Source organism: Macaca mulatta, chromosome 11 (genome assembly GCF_049350105.2).
Source record: "Macaca mulatta isolate MMU2019108-1 chromosome 11, T2T-MMU8v2.0, whole genome shotgun sequence".
In the NCBI taxonomy this organism is placed as follows: domain Eukaryota; kingdom Metazoa; phylum Chordata; class Mammalia; order Primates; family Cercopithecidae; genus Macaca; species Macaca mulatta.
Window position 1 is genome coordinate 114564697 of NC_133416.1, and position 16796 is coordinate 114581492.

General features: G+C 48.5%; 1 protein-coding gene and 1 non-coding gene across 5 annotated transcripts in view; both read left to right on the forward strand.

The window, feature by feature from the left end:
* The window catches only part of ABTB3 (ankyrin repeat and BTB domain containing 3), a 338657-nt gene that overhangs the window by 51706 nt on the left and 270155 nt on the right, over window positions 1-16796 (forward strand). The gene's annotated exons all lie outside the window — the stretch shown is intronic.
* On the forward strand, window positions 4965-5047 carry LOC114671189 (small nucleolar RNA SNORD74). Its single transcript, XR_003721076.1, has one exon. It is a non-coding gene; the product is annotated as a small nucleolar RNA SNORD74 (small nucleolar RNA).

Sequence of the window (16796 nt, forward strand, 5' to 3'; positions counted from 1 at the left end):
AGAATGAGTTTTGTTTGGCAGAATTTGTCTGGTGTGTTCTGAGTAGGGGAGCCTTGATGATTTCCTGTAATGCTGGGAGGTGGTGAGGCATAATGAAACTAACGTGAAACTTGGGGTCAGAGGAACCCAGGCTTGGTCCTGGCTCCACCACTTATAGCCACGTGAACTTGAATGACTTCCTCAACCTCCCTGAGCCTCCGTTTCTACATCTATTCAACAGGGATGATGATATGTATCTCCTAGGAATTCTGTGAGAGTTAAATGCTAGAATATATGTAAAAGCATAGCTTTCAGTAAACGTTATTTTCCCTTTGATCATTGTCACCAGACAATAATAACTCTAACAGTAAGTGGTTTTCCCCAGGCCTTACCAAGATAGGTATAAATTGGGAGCACATTATTCCTGATCCCCCAAATGTCACTGCCTCTTGTTCTCACCTGCTAATGGATGACTTCTCCTCAGTTCTTTCTGTGTATCCCCATGGTGGCCCATGTGGGCTCATGGAAGCTTCCCATTGGCCTTCCCAGCAATGGGCACACTTTCATTGGCACTGCAGAGGTCTCCAGGGACACACACTTTCTCCTCTTCCAAAGTCAGCCAATCAGCCCCACAAGCTTGGAGACAAAGGTATATGTAGATGCTTAGCCAGGAATGTTGGGCAAGTCCTCAGAGTGCAGCTCTTGCCTGGGCATTTCTTCACATGGGCTTTAGGAACACAGTATTTCTGCCTGGCTCCCCTACCTCTCTCAGCCCTTTCCCCTGAAAAAACAGAGATAAAATCAAGACAAAGCATGGTCTCTGGGTCACAGGCTTGAGGGAAGCATGGGAAGTGTTGCAGCCGTGCTCTGGGCTGGGTGGCCTGGGGGAGGTGCTGAGCGTGTGCTGCTGGAAATAGTTTGGTTGAAAGGCCATGCAAAGCCAGCTCTGTGAAGGTGCTTCTTTGGCTGCCTTTCAAAAAAGGGATTTTTTTTTTTTTTTACACTTTTGTGACTTAAGCTTTTGATCCCTTGGTTGTGGCTCTGTGCTGATACCTTTGCTGAGCCTTGAAGGGCTGTCAGGCTAGGCAGGAGGATCCAAAAGTTCTTTTCGACCCAGCACACTGGCCAAGAAAGGCTATCACCTTCCAAGAAGGGTGACCACCTCCTCCTATATGGCAGCCCTCAGAGGGCATTTATCTCAGCGGGCATTGGCCTGACCCACCCCACTTCTCCTCCTCCCTTTGGATTGTGTTTTGAACTACTGCTGGCATAGCCGATCAGAACACTCTTCCCTTCCCCCCAACCTTATAATATTAATAAAGCGATTTCATTCCTCTCTGGATCCTGGAACCTGTGTGTAGGCTCTGGCTTGATTCCAGCTTGAGTGGCAAGCAGGGAGATCACTCTGCAACTGTGCTGTGTCAGAATGAGACTAAATCCCATCTCTATGTTGCTTCTGCCAGGCTGACGGATTGGAGAGAAAGGAGATTTAGGAAATCTGCCCCAAACCTGTTGCTAAACAGCCTCACACTGTCTGTCTAGTCCCTGGAATGGAAGGATTTGACTGGCAAATCTCATTCTAGGATGAGACTAAGCTGCTGTCCTGCCAAGCTCCTACAAAGCTTTAGGGGAGAAGTATGGAGATGGGTTGGGGAGGTGCTCTCAGTCCAGATGCCCAGAGCTGGGCCCCGTTTCAGAGCCAGTTGCCCTCCAATTTTAAGCAGTAAAGTCTGGCCTAGTCTTTTGTAGTTATTCCTTTACTAGCAGAGGATACCTTGCTTTTCTCTCTCATTTCTTAAATACTCCTGGAGTTAAGGAGGTAAATAAATGTACGCTCAAGATAGATTATGAAATTGAGTTTTTTACTCCTCCTCCATTTCCATCTTAATAGTGCAGTATACTTGCTATATTTTTGTGTTAAACGTTAAGAGGAAGGCCATAATTTACTCTTCAAGCTCCATTTCCACTTATTTGATCTCCATTTCAGCTTGGATGGCAAAAATACTTGGTACTTCTGCCACTGGGGTTCTGTGATCATGGCAGACATAAGTAATTGAGCACAGCACTTTTTCTGACTGAGCTCAGATGGGACTTCAGGATCCTTCTCAACACAGTTCTAGACAGCTGCTACTCATGAGAATCAGCATGTGAGATGTAGGCTGTTTGCTCTCCTGCCCTGTAGGTACTCATCCGGTCTTCTTCATAGTTCTTTATTCATTCTATTTGGTACTTTGTACCTTATATGACAAAGTATCTTCACTTTGTAATATAAGATATAGTGAAGACCTATATATGAAAAAGTGAAGATATATTTTCTGTAAGTTGCTTCAGAGAAGAATCTGTGTTTGATTTACTTTTGCATCATCCCAATTCTGCCCTGTTGTCATCTTTAATACCTATTTGTTGGATCAATGAATGAATATATCTTCTCATTAAGGCTAAGAGGACAGTGTTGAAATTGTATGCAGAACCATCGTTAGGTCTTGCACCTCCTTCCCCAGAGACACATGAAGGAAAGCCAAGCAACAATTACAGAATACAAGAACATAAGCTGACAGTACATTTAAGCCCATTTCCTGCCCCAAACCAGAGCAAAGCGGGGATAGTTCATCTCATGTAAATTTCATAATACAGGAAACTGCCTCCCCTGAGCCAAAATTCAATTCAACTTGGCGTCTTTCTCAGCTTAGTTCCAGCAAGTGTGTGGCACTGAGAGGTAGGATAGAGCCTGCATCCTCAAGGAGTGTATTACCAAGAGGGCCATAGGTGTCCACATGACTAAATCAGCATAATAACCCCCTGACATCCTCTACAACCATTTGCCTCAGTGTTCACTGAGCTTAGCCGCGTGGACTTCCTGCCACACTTGAGGATACACACACCCCAGGGCCTCTGTCTATCATGCCTGGCAGCCACAGCTTCACCCCCTTGCTTCCCTCCGGGCTCTTCTCAAATGTCCCCTATGTCCCTGATGACCCCATCATTCTCTTTCCTCCTTTTCTTACTTTATTTTTTGTAGCACTTTAACCAGTGGACCTGTAGACATTGACTTATTATAGTCTTTGTTCATCATCTGTCTCCTATCCTGGGATGTGAGCTGCAGGGACATTGCCTCTTTGGCACATTGCTGTCTCCCCAGTGCCAGGAGCAGGGTTTATCAACCTCAGCACCATTGGCATTTTGGCCCAGACAATTCTTTGTTGTGAGGGGCTGTCCTGTGCATGGTAAGATGTTAAGCACCATCCCTGGCCTCTACCCAGTAGTAGCCGGTAACACCCCCTCTTCTCAAAAAGAATGCCTCCAGACATTGCTAAATGTCCCCTGGGGGAGAGGCAAAATCGCCTCTGGTTGAGAACCACTGGCCTAGAACAACATTGGCACCTAGCAAACACAGATGTGTGTTGGGAGAATGAATGAACTCCGCATTGGTTGATGGTGCTCCTACTGTGTGCTGAGCACAGGTTTTCTCCCACTTACTGTTGCATCCGTGTGCACAGATGGAGCAATTCCCATCTACACTTCCTCAAAGGCTGTTCCTAAATGTTTCAGCTGGGTAGTGCCTGTAGGAAAATATATGAGAAGATTCAGGGCCCATAAGCAGAGAAGCCATTAGCTTGAACCCGTCTTCCTCTGCCTTGGCCCAGAAAGCAGACACTCCCTTGGGGTTCACTTTATGTATATAAAGCATCACTTTCCTTTGAGGAAGTGGGGTGATTGTGAGAACATAATAAATCCATAGAGATAATATCCATAAAGCATCTAAAACAGTTTCAGACACACAGTAGTAGATGCTTAATAAATGGCAGCTGTGATACTATGCAGAGGCCTTAACCTGACCCCTGCTTGCCTTTCCAGTGTGCTCATCCCATATTCCCATCTCCAAGCTCCTCTATCTTATAGATAAAGCAACTGAAATTGAGTCAGCTGGAGGAATGTGCCCAATGTCACACAGTCAGGAAGTGATGGAGCCGGACCCTGGAGCCCAGGTGTCTGGGCTGTGGGACCCTGCACTTTCTCTTCCCTGGAGAGAGGGATGGCCCTGTAACTCAGCATCCTGCACTTTCCCCAGCCTGGCACCTTCCATTCATGCTTAGTAAATATTTGTAGGGGAACTGAATGCAGAGCCCAGCAAATAAAAGTCAGACAGGATCAGTGCTGGAGTGGATTCCGTGCAGACAGTTCAGGACACGTGGGAGGTGGAGAGGACTTTCCAGCGGAATTGTTAGCGTGTCTCCTGGGCAGAGGCCTGGGTGAGCCCTCCCAGGGTGAGCCCACCAAGTCTCCATGGTGGGAGGGCTCTGGAATCTTCAGTTCTGTACCTGCAGAGGGAGTGGGCAGGGAAGGGGGCTGGGGGTAGCTGCAGCCTCCCCTCTGTCTGCCTTGGTGCCCTGTACCCTCCTCCTGCCTGGTCAGAGCACTTCTTTGTTCTCCCCTCTGCTCTGTTTTCCAAATCGGAGGCTTTGAGGTCTGCTGGGTCCTTTCCTTTTTCTACTTCCTACATCTTACAGCCCCTACCTGACTTCGCAACAGACACAGTTCCGGCTTCAGAACTGCCCTAGTTGTCTAACCTACATTTCCCATTTCCTGCTGGGCAGGATCTCTCACCTGCCCTTCGAGGCTGGGTTTGAGGCCGGCTCACTCCTGTCTCCCCGTGTCCCCCTCCCAGGCTGGGACCCTCCCACACCAAGTTCAAAGTTGGCTTTTCAAATCTTTGCACTTTGGGGCCAGGGGAGGCCCTTTTCCTGAGTGCTTTCATCCTTCCTGGCCTTTTCAAAGTGAGCTCCGTAGCGCCACCCAACCCGCTGGGACCAGGATTCGTGGCTGCCCTGCTGAAAGTCATGCTTTATATACATAAAGTGAATCCCAGGGGAGCGTTTGCTTTCTGGGCTCAGGCAGAGGAAGATGGCTTCAAGCTAGTGGCTTCTCTGCTTATGGGCCCTGAATCTTCTCATATTTTTTCCTACAGGCACCACCCAGCTGAAACATTTAGGAACAGCCTTTGAGGAAGCCTGTGTTGGTAGCAACATCTGAGAGTGTTGATGAATGCCAACGGCTCTGATGGAAAAAAGCTAATCAAAAAACCATTTAGGAGTAGCTTTCCTCTACAGTGAATAATTTTATCTTTCCTCATGCTCTGGTACCCAAACTCACCTGAGATCTTTGACTGTTTTCTCTCTTGGGCCCTGAATGAATGCTTTGGGATGGAGGAAGTAGCTGGCTTTGGAGAAAGGTTAAGTCTTTTTGGCTTCCTCTGGTCACGTGACACACAGAGAACCCATTTAACAAGCAGATTCCTGGACTGAGGAACCTCCCTGAAATGGGAACATTAAGCCGTTAAGTGTTAGGGGTTCCCTTTAAAATAACAGTAGTGGCTGGGTGCTGTGGCTCACGTCTGTAATCCCAGCACTTTGGGAGGCTGAGGTAGGAGGATCACTTGAGCCCGTAAGTTTGAGACCAGCCTGGGCAACATGGTGAGACCTTGTCTCTACTAAAAATACAAAAAATTAGCTGAGTGTGGTGACATGTGCCTGTGATCCTGGCTACCCAGGAGGCTGAGGTGACAGAGGTGACAACATGCTAGCAGCCCTCACTATGGACACCTCCTTGGCCTCGGCCTCCACTCCGGCAGCGCTTTGAGGAGCCCTGCAGCCTGCCATGGCACTTTGGGAGCCCCTCTCTGGGCTGTCCGAGGCCGAAGCCGCTCCCTCTGCTTGCCGGGAGGTGTGGAAGGAGAGAAGCGAGCGGGAACTGGGGCTACGTGCGGCACTCACAGTCCAGCGCGAGTTCCGGCGGGTGCGGATGCAGGCTCGCCGGGCCTGGCACTCAGAGCAGCTGGCAGGCGCCACCAGCCCAGGGCAGTGAAGGGCTTAGCACCCGGGCCAGCAGCTGCAGTGGGTGCACCAGGTCCCTGAGCAGCGCCCGCCTGCTGGCGCTGTGCTCGAGTTCTGGCCGGGCCTCAGCTGCCTCACCGCGGGGCAGGGCTCAGGACCTGCAGCCCCCCATGCCTAAAACTCTGCCGTGGTGGGCTCCCGTGCGGCTGGAGCCTCCCCCACGAGCACCGCCCTCTGCTCAGCTGCGCTCTGTCCCATCAACCCACCGAGGGCTGAGGAGTGCGCGTGCACCGCATGGGACTGGCAAGCAGCTCGGCCCGCAGCCCTAGTGCGGGATCCACTAGGTGAAGCCAGCTGGGCTCCTGAGTCTAGTGGGGACTTGGAGAATGTTTGTGTCTAGCTGAGGGATTGTAAATACACCAATCAGCACTCTGTGTCTAGCTCAGGATTTGTAAATACACCAGTCAATACTCTGTATCTAGCTAACCTAGTGGGGACTTGGAGAAATTTTATGTCTAGCTAGAGGATTGTAAATGCACCAATCAGCACCCTGTCAAAATGGTCCAATCAGCTCTCTGTAAATTGGACCAATCAGCTCTCTGTAAAATGGACCAATCAGCAGGATGTGGGTTGGGCCAGATAAGGGAATAAAAGGGGAACCTGCTCGGGTGGCCTTTAACACTGGTAGAAGTCTTGTGTTTTTGCTGTTTGCAATAAATCTTAGTGCTGCTCACTGTTTGGGTCCACGCAGCGTTTATGAGCTGTAACACTCACCATGAAGGTCTGCAACTTCGTTCCTGAAGCCTGCCAGACCACAACACCCCCGACCGGGAGGAACAAATAATTCCAGATGGGCCACCTTTAAGAGCTGTAACACTCAGTGCGAAGATCTCCCCCTTCACTCCCATTGGCGAGACCACAAACTGACCAGAAGGAAGCAGCTCCGGACACATCTGAATGTCTGAAGGAACAAACTCCTGACACACCATCTTTAAGAACTCTAATGCTCACCGCTCACCGCAAGGATCTGCGGCTTCATTCTTGAAGTCAGTGAGACCAAGAACCCATCAATTCTGGATTCAGCCTTGGCTGAGGCTCTGTACCATCCTGCCTGGGCTGGGCTGCTTTTCCAGCCCACTTACCCGTGCCCCATCTCTTGTTTGTCACTCTCCAGGCCCAGGGACCTTTTTGCTATCCCTTGGATAAGACCAGCAACTCTCAGCTTCAGCCTTTGCCCTTGCGGTTCCTTCTACCGGGATGGTGTCCCCCAGACAGCCCCATGGCCCCCATCCTCACTTCTGTCTGGTGTTTGCTCATCTCCTGGAAGACGTCCTCCTCTCCCTCCCTCACCACCCTGCGACCCAGCCATCCCCCTTCTGTCCTCTCTTCTGGCCATATTTTCCTTCACAGAGTGTGTTACATATTTGGTTCTTTTGTTTCACTCAACTCCAGGAGGGCCAGGCTCTCTCTATTTTGTCACCACTGCATCTCTGGTCCCCAGAACTGTTCCCAGCACATAATTGTAGGCCTTGAGTATATATTTGATGAATGGATGAATAAATGAATTTGCATTTATGCTGCAAACTCCTTACTCCATGACTCTGAAACAGGTTGATTTCTCTGGACTCAAGTTTCTTAACTGAACAATGGGCTTATATTCACTCTAACACCTCACAGTGTTGTGTCTGGCTGCAGTTTAGAAGGAAAGCAGACCTGCAGCCATCTATCCACCTTCCAGCAGAACAGATTCTCAGGCCCCTTGCAGCCCTGGCATTGCATGATGCTATGATTCATCTGTGACCCTTGAAAGACCTGCCCTTAACTCCCGGAGTGCAGTACAGCAGTATAGGTTCTCAGCAGTGAGAAACAAATACTACTGCTGTGGCCCAGAGCAAACAGTTTTCTCCTTCATTCTGAGTTATGTAATGATGATCAGAGCTGCCTTTTATTGAGTGATTACTATATGCCAGGTTCACTTGTCGTTTTATTCAACCCTACAACCCTTGTGTTGAATGTGGAAGGTGCTCTCAGCAGCCCTGTTGTTCAGGTCAGGGGCCCAGAGATATAAGGGGCAGATTCTCCGTTTGAGCCAGGCCCGTCTGAGTCCAGAGCCTGACATCTCACCACTGCTGTGTGTTTTTCTGCTCTTCAACGAAGAAAAAGAGTCAGTGGCTACTACCTGGACTGTCTTGGATATGGAGATGCACTGCTCAGATACCCCTTCAGGACTGAAGGGCCTCCCCCCACAGCTGAGGGGAGTGCTGCTGGTACAGCTGTCAGCTTTCAGTCCCCTTTGGAAGTTGACCTTGTTTGAGAGAGCTTCTGGGCCAAAGCCTCACCCCTCTCCCTAGGCAGCCCCTGTCCAGGGACTGATTAAAGCATCATCCTAGCTTGCTAACAACCACTAGAATGGGCTGAGGCCTCTGTTGAGACTGCATCACAGTCTAACTTCTCCCTCTGTCCAGTTTTGCTTCTCACCCTTCCCTGCCACTGGGGTTGATCCCAAGAACACTTCCTTGAGAGAGAGAGTGCTCATTTATGTCTCCTCATTTGCTTCTTGGGGAACCCAGCTTGCCTCAGGGATGTCTCCCCTGGATACCTGTGGACTTGTCTTAGGACTTAGAGGACCCCATGTGCTGGAGGTGACCATGTGCTTGGAGGTGACTGTCAATCTAGCTCCTCATTGTGGTTCTGAGTTGTGATGTTTTCTGGTTAGACAAATAACTCTTTGCTGAGCTACTGTAAACACACACCATGGTCATTTTTGGCAAATGCCTGTTGAAGACGGATGCTTTGGGAATGAGAAAGGCAGAAATGGGATTACCATTGCACACAGGCCACACAGCCAAGAGGAAGACCTTGTTTTGGGAAGGCAGTGGGATGTGGCCAAATGTAATAAAGGCAGTAGGATGTGGCCAAATCGTGTTTAAATCAATGACAGCTCCATTCCAGACTTGTTTTAATCCCCTTGTAGTTTCCAGAAGAACCACAACACACACTTGATGCTCAAGAAGTGTGGGAAGAAGATAAATGAATCAGCAGGTAGGGAAGTAAAAGGGAACCAAGCAAAGGGAAAAAGTGGGAAACATAATCTCATCATAGACTTCAGGAGACCAAGCCATGTGTAAATTTCACAAACACCAGTGGAGTGCTCCCTTTGTGCAAAGCCAATGCCAAGGGCTGGGATATTAGATGATTCAGCCATGGTCCCTGTCCAGAAAACACTTGTGACTCAACCTTGGGCATGTCCCTTAACCACTTTCTTTGGCTTGGCTATAGACAGACATGGTCTCTTAACCTCAAGTCACTTAAATATTGGGGGATGATGGGTTTGCTTCCTCTTGGCATCTTCCTGCTCATCCCCTTACTTTGCACATCATTTGGCAATGACTGCACCACTGCCACCACAAATTGCTATTAATTGTTGAGCACTCACCATATGCCAGGACCTGCACTTAAAGCAATTTGTGTATGTGCACACTATGGTATTTCATCCTTATAACAACTCTATAAGGCAGATACTGTCCTATTTTATAGATGAGGATCTGAGGCTCTGGGAGCATAGATAATTTGTCCAAAGTCTTGTAGCAAGTAAGTAGGGGAGCTAGGGCTGTCCAACAATGCGCCCCCTCCTCTTAGTCCCCCTCCACCTGGAGAAGCCCACCTGTTCCCACCTTGTTCCCTTACAGGCCCTCGTTTCCCTTGAGCTGTCTGGTTCTGCCTTTACACACTGGCTTGCCTTCCCTTTTTCCCTTATCACAGCCCGTCCTGACTGTTCATACCCAAACCTACAACTGTGCTGGCTCCCTCTGTCTTTGGGAATAAGAATGGATCTCCTGTCACTTGTGAAAACATCCCCTGATGGGTCTTTGGCTGCATGCCATGCCCTGCGGCCAAGCATTGGGGTTCCCCAGGAGGCTGTAAAATAGGAGTCACTGGGATTCTGCCTGCATCTGATGTGAGAGCTGCTCCTGCTTTTGTAGCACAGAGTAGTAGATGATGCCAGAAGGAATTTAAGAAGCTTGATTTTTGGTCACAGCAGCAGGCAGTGTGGGGTAGTGGTTAAGCACCAGAGCCATCAAAGTTGACATCCTGGACTTACCATGTACCTGCTGAATGACCTTACGCGATTTACTGAACCTCTCTGAGCCTCCCTTTGCCCTTCTATATAATTGGGATAATAGTGAACTCCCATAGAGTTGCTGGAAAAGTAGGTGAGACATTGCATTTAAAGCCCTCATTGCTCCACCTGGTGCAGAGTAAGGGCTCCATAAATGGTCATGGTTGTTGGCATTGCTCTTGGTGTTAGACCAGTTGATATGGTTTGTCTGTGTCCCCACCCAAATCTCATCTTGAATTGTAGCTCCCATAATCCCCACATGTCATGGGAGGGAACTCGTGGGAGGTAATTGAATCATGGGGGTGGGTTTTTCTTGTGCTGTTCTTGTGATAGAGAAGAAGTCTCATGAGATCTGAATGGTTTTATAAAGGGCAGTTCCCCTGCACACACTCTCTTGTCTGCCATCATGTAAGACATGCCTTGCTCCTCCTACACCTTCTGCCATGATTGTGAGGCCTCCCTAGCCATGTGGAACTGTGAATCCATTAAACCTCCTTTTCTTTATAAATTACGTAGTCTCGGGTATTTCTTCATAGCAGTATGAAAATGGACCAATACACCAGCCACAAATTGAATATCCACCACATCCTATCCTTTCTCATTCCTTTTCTTCCTTCCTCAATTTTAATCATTACCCACTACCAGCAAAGCCTAGTGCTGGGACAGTTGGAAACAGAGAGATGACAAAGACTGACTCAGCCCTGAGGAGCTTACAGAGCCCTGCAGAAGAACAAGGGTCAGTCGGACAAGCTGCCAGGAAGCCTTCGCTTTCAATCTCGGCTCCACTCCTTGCTCCGTGTCTCTGAAACAGGTTGATTTATCTGGGCTCAAGTTCCTTAACTGAACAATGAGCTTATATTCACCCTAACTCCTCACAGTGTTGTGTCTGGCTGCAGTTCAGAAGGAAAGCAGACTGGCAGCCATCTATCCACCTTCCAGCAGAACAGATTCCCAGGCCCCTTGCAGCCCTGGCATTGCACGATGCTGTGATTCATCTGTGACCCTTGAAAGACCTGTCCTTAACTCCCAGGGTGCGGTACAGCAGTATAGGTTCTCAGCACCAGCAAATGTGTTCTGAACTGAGCGCTGGTAAACAGACCCAGTATTTATGAATGGGTGTCACTGGCCTGCTGCTTTGCGTTTTATCACCAAAGATTATGGAAGATTGGGAGTTCTTATTTCAGAGCATGCTTTATGGTTTTCATTACTCTCCTGAATCTCTGCATAATTGCTGGGATTAGGGATGGAGTGCCTTTGTTTCTTTGTTTGCATTGTTTTCCTTCCATGTAAACCAGTAAAAATCAATAAAAAGCCAGCAGATGAAAGCCCTGCCCACGCCAGAACTTGGCTGTGTGTCCCAACATGACTGAGTTGGCCCCTTCTTGGTCAGGGAACAGGCTGAGTGAACCTGAACCTAGGTTTTTATTTCTGTGTGGTCTCAAGGAGGACCACACCCTGTATTTACAGGTGGGGAAACTGACACCAAGAATTAGGAAATGACCTGTCTAAGGCTGATTTACCTAGCATCTACTGAACCCCATGCCGAGTCATTTGATAAATTATTTTGGGGTGCCTGCTGAGTGTAATTAGCAAGGATCAGGGAGTGGCTTTGTTTCTTTGCCTGCATTTTTCTTTTTAACCCTAAGCTGAGCTGCCATTCTGTCACAATAGTCTCCAAAACAGGGTACATGCATGAATGTGCACGAAAGGGCAAGAAGAATGTTCTAGAACATTTTTTCTTATCCTTTTAGTATGTATATACTTTGTGTATATTTTATAATAAGCTATATGATATAGTAGTACAGCAGTATATTATATATGCTATGTACGTGTCTCCAATATTATACTATATATTCAGTTATAGGTTTGGTATAATCTATAATTAAATATATAGTCACATATCAGGGAGGTATACATAAGAATGATAGGGATGTGTGATCAAAACTGTTTGGAGACCACTGGTTTAATGAATGTATAGCTGTTCCTGACCATTCTGTCTACACTACCCACCCCTCTTCATTATTCTCTTTTCCTCTATTCTGCCTGTGTCTTAATCATTCTCCCTGATATTTCATTGCATTTTTGTTTATGGTCTGTTTCCTCTACTAGAAAGGTAGCTCTGCATAGGTGGAGACTTGGATTCGCCTACTGTTGTCTCCCCAGCACCTAGAAGTGTAGGCTGGACACTCAGGGGCATGTGCTAAGTACTTGCTGAAACAAATGAATGGGTGTGCAGTCTCTGCAGACAGGTGAACACACATGCCCCACAAGAGTGGGCTGTGTACAGGCTTAGGGAAAGTACAGAGTAATCTGGGGATGCCAAGCAGGCATCTGATTCAGCCTAAGGTATGCAAAGGGGCTTCCTAATAAAGGGCTGCCTACACTGGCACCCAAGGAGTTGGCCAAGAAAGAGGAGAGCTCCAGGTGGGAACAGCAAGGGCAGATGGCAAGAGACTAGAGAGGGCAGCGTCTTCCTCAGGGCTGGGCAGTGTCAGGGAATTAATGGCAACGGATGAGGCTAGAAAGGAGATTAGATCTGTTCATCAAACGCTTCCACATTGTCTTCAGGAGTTGGGGCTGTATCCTAAGGGCAGGGGGAACCATTCCGACTGCAGCGTGGTGTGGTGTGTGGAGCATGGAGTAAGAGCCAGACCTCTGGATTTGCATCCTGGTCCTGTCATTTGTCAGCTCTGTGATTTGCAGTTATTTAACCTCTCCTGCCTCAGCTCCCTCAGCTGTAAAATGGGGATGATAATAGAATCAGCCTCAGCAGGGCATTGGGAGGATTAAATGAGCTAATTTATGTAAATCGCAGAGATAGCTCTTGGCATGTAATAACTACTCTATATGTGCAATTTATTATAATTCATTCCACAAATGTTTATTGAGCCCCCTATGGTCTCCAGGCTGGAGATGCAGTCGTGACCAAATCACACCTAAACCGTGGAGCTTGCATTCTAATTAGGGCAGAAAAAAACAATAAATGAAGAAATAAGTTAACAAGAACAAATCAGCCAGCATAAGACCAAGAAGAGAATTACAGTGGAGATGTCTAAAGGTGATGGGACTCCCTCAGGTTGGGCATTCCATAAGGACCCCCTGGAGGAGGTGACTTACTTGGAATGAGTTTGGTTGCTTTTGAAGGCCTGCAAGAATGAGTGTGTTTGCCATATAGTGGGCCCAGGGGAGGGAGGCTTTAGGAGAGATGGGCGGGGACCTGGCCACACAGGGCTTGTCTGTCAAGGGAAGGAGTTTGGATGCAAAGCCACTCGAGGTTTCTATGTGTGGTGGGATTTGACTACTTTTTAAAAGATCCTCTCTGTAGTAATTGTGAATGGGAGTTCACTCTTGATTTGCCTCTCTGTTTGTCTATTATTGGTGTATAGGAATGCTTGTGATTTTTGCACATTGATTTTGTATCCTGAAACTTTGCTGAACTTGCTTATCAGCTTGAGGAGATTTTGGGCTGAGATGATGGAGTTCAGCTATAAAAAAGGATGAGTTCATGTTCTTTGCAGGGACATGGATGAAGCTGGAAACCATCATTCCCAGCAAAGTAACAAAAGAACAGAAAACCAAACACTGCATGTCCTCACTCATAAGTGGGAGTTGAACAATGAGAACACATAGACACAGGGAGAGGAACATCACACACCGGGGCCTGTTGGGGGGTAGGGGGGGCTAGGGGAGGGATAGCATTAGGAGAAATACCTAATGTAGGTGATGGGTTGATGGGTGCAGCAAACCAGCATGGCACGTGTATACCTATGTAACAAACCTGCATGTTCTGTACATGTATCCCAGCACTTAAAGTATAGTAATAATTAAAAAAATAATCCTCGTAACTGCTGCCTGGACTCATTGCAGGGTAGGAGGGTCCTTGACATGAAGAAGAAAATGGGCTTGCCAGTGCCCCTGCTGTGTCCCCTCACCTCCTCAATGTCACCTTTGCCCTTCATTGCTTCCAGTTCGCTTATGTTCTCCCTGACCCCACGTCAAGGCCCACTCTGAGGATCATTCCAGCTAAGAGCCAAATGACTGCAGCGGTTTACTTTGCAGCTCTTCGTTTGGGTGCCAGATTGGCCAGCCAGTGAGTGCCACACTTAGGGTGCAGACCCATTCCAGAAGGCAGGCCTATAGGCCCTCCACATTTGCCCTGCATGTACAGCTGGCCAGAGACCACTTGGTGCCTTCCACCCACAGCCTTGACTTTAGCATTTGCCTCTGTTGCCTGTGTGTGTGCCACATTTTGAGAGGCAACCTGGTGTAGAGGTGAAGCCAGAAGGCCCCAGAGACAGGCTGCCTGGGGTGGAATCCTGCTTCCACTCCTTGCCAGCCAAGTGACCTTGGGTAAATTCCTTAACCTCTCTAGATTCTGGTTTTCTCTTCTGTAAAATGAGGATAACCACAGCAACTACCTTACAGAGTTCTGAGTGAGAGCCCAGCACCTAGTAAGTGGTCAATAAGTGTTTGCAGTTATCAGTGTTGCTTTCCTGCCTATTCAAGGGGACAGGCACCTGTTCTCTGCCTACCTTTCAGAGATGGCTGCAGGATTAATGAGATAATGATTGTCGACTGTTTGGAGCTTTGCAGAACAAAGGCACTGCATGAATACAGGTGATTATTATTGTCATCTTTATGCTTTGCCTGGGTGAGCCTAGTGTGGTTGACTGATTTATGGAAATGGTGTGTCCCCAGGTGAACTGAATTAGTGATAAGGAAATTTCAGACAGTTCAGATAATCACAGGGTCTTCCATCTGCTCAGGGCCTTTCATTGTGAAAGCTTCCAGGGGGCTGTGTAAGATAGAACAGCAAGAGAGCACCCATCCAAGCATGGCTCCAAGTGTCCAGGTGTGCAGGCATCCACCTATCCATCCACCCAGTAATGAGCGTCAGAGCCAGGTGTGCTGAGCATGCTGCGCTCCAGACCCACACAGCTGCAGTCTCTATGGGAGTGAGGAAACAAGTGTGCTCCTGACAAAAATGGCAGTAGCTGAGAGCTCACTTTTCTGGGACATTTGCTGAGCACCAAGTCATGTTCCAAAGATTTTCCTATGTATTGATATGTGTGATTCTCAACATCCAGGGAGGTAGAAACCGATTTTACAAATAAGGAAGCAGAAAAGACCTGCTTAGGGCCATGTAGCTAGGAGGGGTGTGGCTGGGGTTTCGACTCAAGCAGGCTGGCTCCACAGCCAACAATTTCCTTAACGAGCATGTGACCATTTCTAATGAGGAAAAGAAGCCTCCCCAAATGTCAGCAGAAGGAAAAATAGGTTAGCTGAGAGAGCCAGTGGCACTGGCCCAGGATGGAGACCCTGGTTGGGTGTCTTTGTTCCCTAAGTGCCTCTTGGCAGGTGTCTTAGGTTGAGTTTCCTGGAAAAGAGACTCTTAAGAGGTGCCGGAAGGAAACTTATTGGGGATTGCCCCTGGGGTTAACTCAGGGATGCAGAACTGGTCAGAGAGAGAAATTGAGCTGTGATAGACTCACAACATAGGCCTCAGTCCGTCCCCTGGGAATAGCTCTCCAGAGTTGTTCCCAGTCCAGACAAGGGGGCCAGGTCTTTGTGCCCCCACACCAACTAGTCATTGGATACAGCTGCCCCAGGAGCGGGTGTGACCTTGAGATAGGCCTTCCTTAGGCCGAGCAGTTCCTGGGAAGAGACTCAGCAGGACGGCCCTGAACCTGCCAGCAGAGCTTGCAAGGAAAACCTACAGCCTCCACTGCAGGAGGCATTGCTCACGGAGCAATTTTATAAAAATCACCCTGGAATCAGGGGTTATAACCAGAAACCAAGGTGGTAGCTTGGACTTTCTGGCATTCTCAGCCCCTCCACACTGTGTCATGTAGCTTTTTCTTCTGTGTATCTGTTGATCGCTTGCACTTCTGCCCGTCCTCATACTAGGGCTTAGTTCAGTACTTCTCCCTGGACTGGATTTAGACTCTGATGCCTACTCACTGAGCAGTGAAAATAAGCCTGATCTAGCTTCTTCTTTCCTCAAAGGCAGCCATTCATTCATTCTTTTTATTGTCTCCTCATCCCACATTTAGGTATTGAGTAAGTGACAGGTGCTGGGGATGCAGCAGTGAGAAGACGGACATGAACAGGCTCTGTCCTCATGGAGTTTGCCTTCTTGTGGGCTGGACATAGACAAGTCAACTCATGGAATACTTTCCAGCAGTGGTAAATGCTGTGATGAAAATAAAGCAAGGTATTGGGAACTGCTCTAAGCAGGCAATGCAAAGGTGTGTGAGTCAACACACCTAAGGGTGACAGACTGTTGACTTACACACCTTTGCATTGCCTGCTGAGAGCAGTGCCTGGTGTGGTCTCCCATTACATGACAAATATTAGTTATTTGATTATAATTGATGACAGGCTGAATTAACTGGCATCATCAGGTTTGGGGGCGGCCTGTCCTTCCTTCCTGCCGGCTGGGGTGAGGTTCCGAGAAGCCTTCCCGAGGTGTGGTGCTTGCTGACTCAGCAGTGCTCTGCCTGGCAGGGCTGAGATGTTCCTTGGAAAAGCTCCCACCTAGGTCCTTGCCCAGGCCCCCCGGAGCTGCCAATCACAGCTGCTCTGCCAGTATGATGGCTCATGGGGCCCAACAGCTACGTGCACCCTCCCCAAGCCCTGACTCAACTTGGGTAATCTTGTGAGAATGGGCGTTCTCTGGCATTTCCTGCTCCTCGCTGGCCTGGAAGACCTTGTGAGAACAGCCCTGCCCCCACCCTCCTGCCATCCTTACCGACATGCCCAGCCTGGCCTGAGCCAGGACCACAGCAGGCCTGGGAAAGGGGACCCTGGAACTTTGAGGATTCTGTGGAGTTTCACAAAACCAGGGTTTGAGTGAGAAGTCTGAG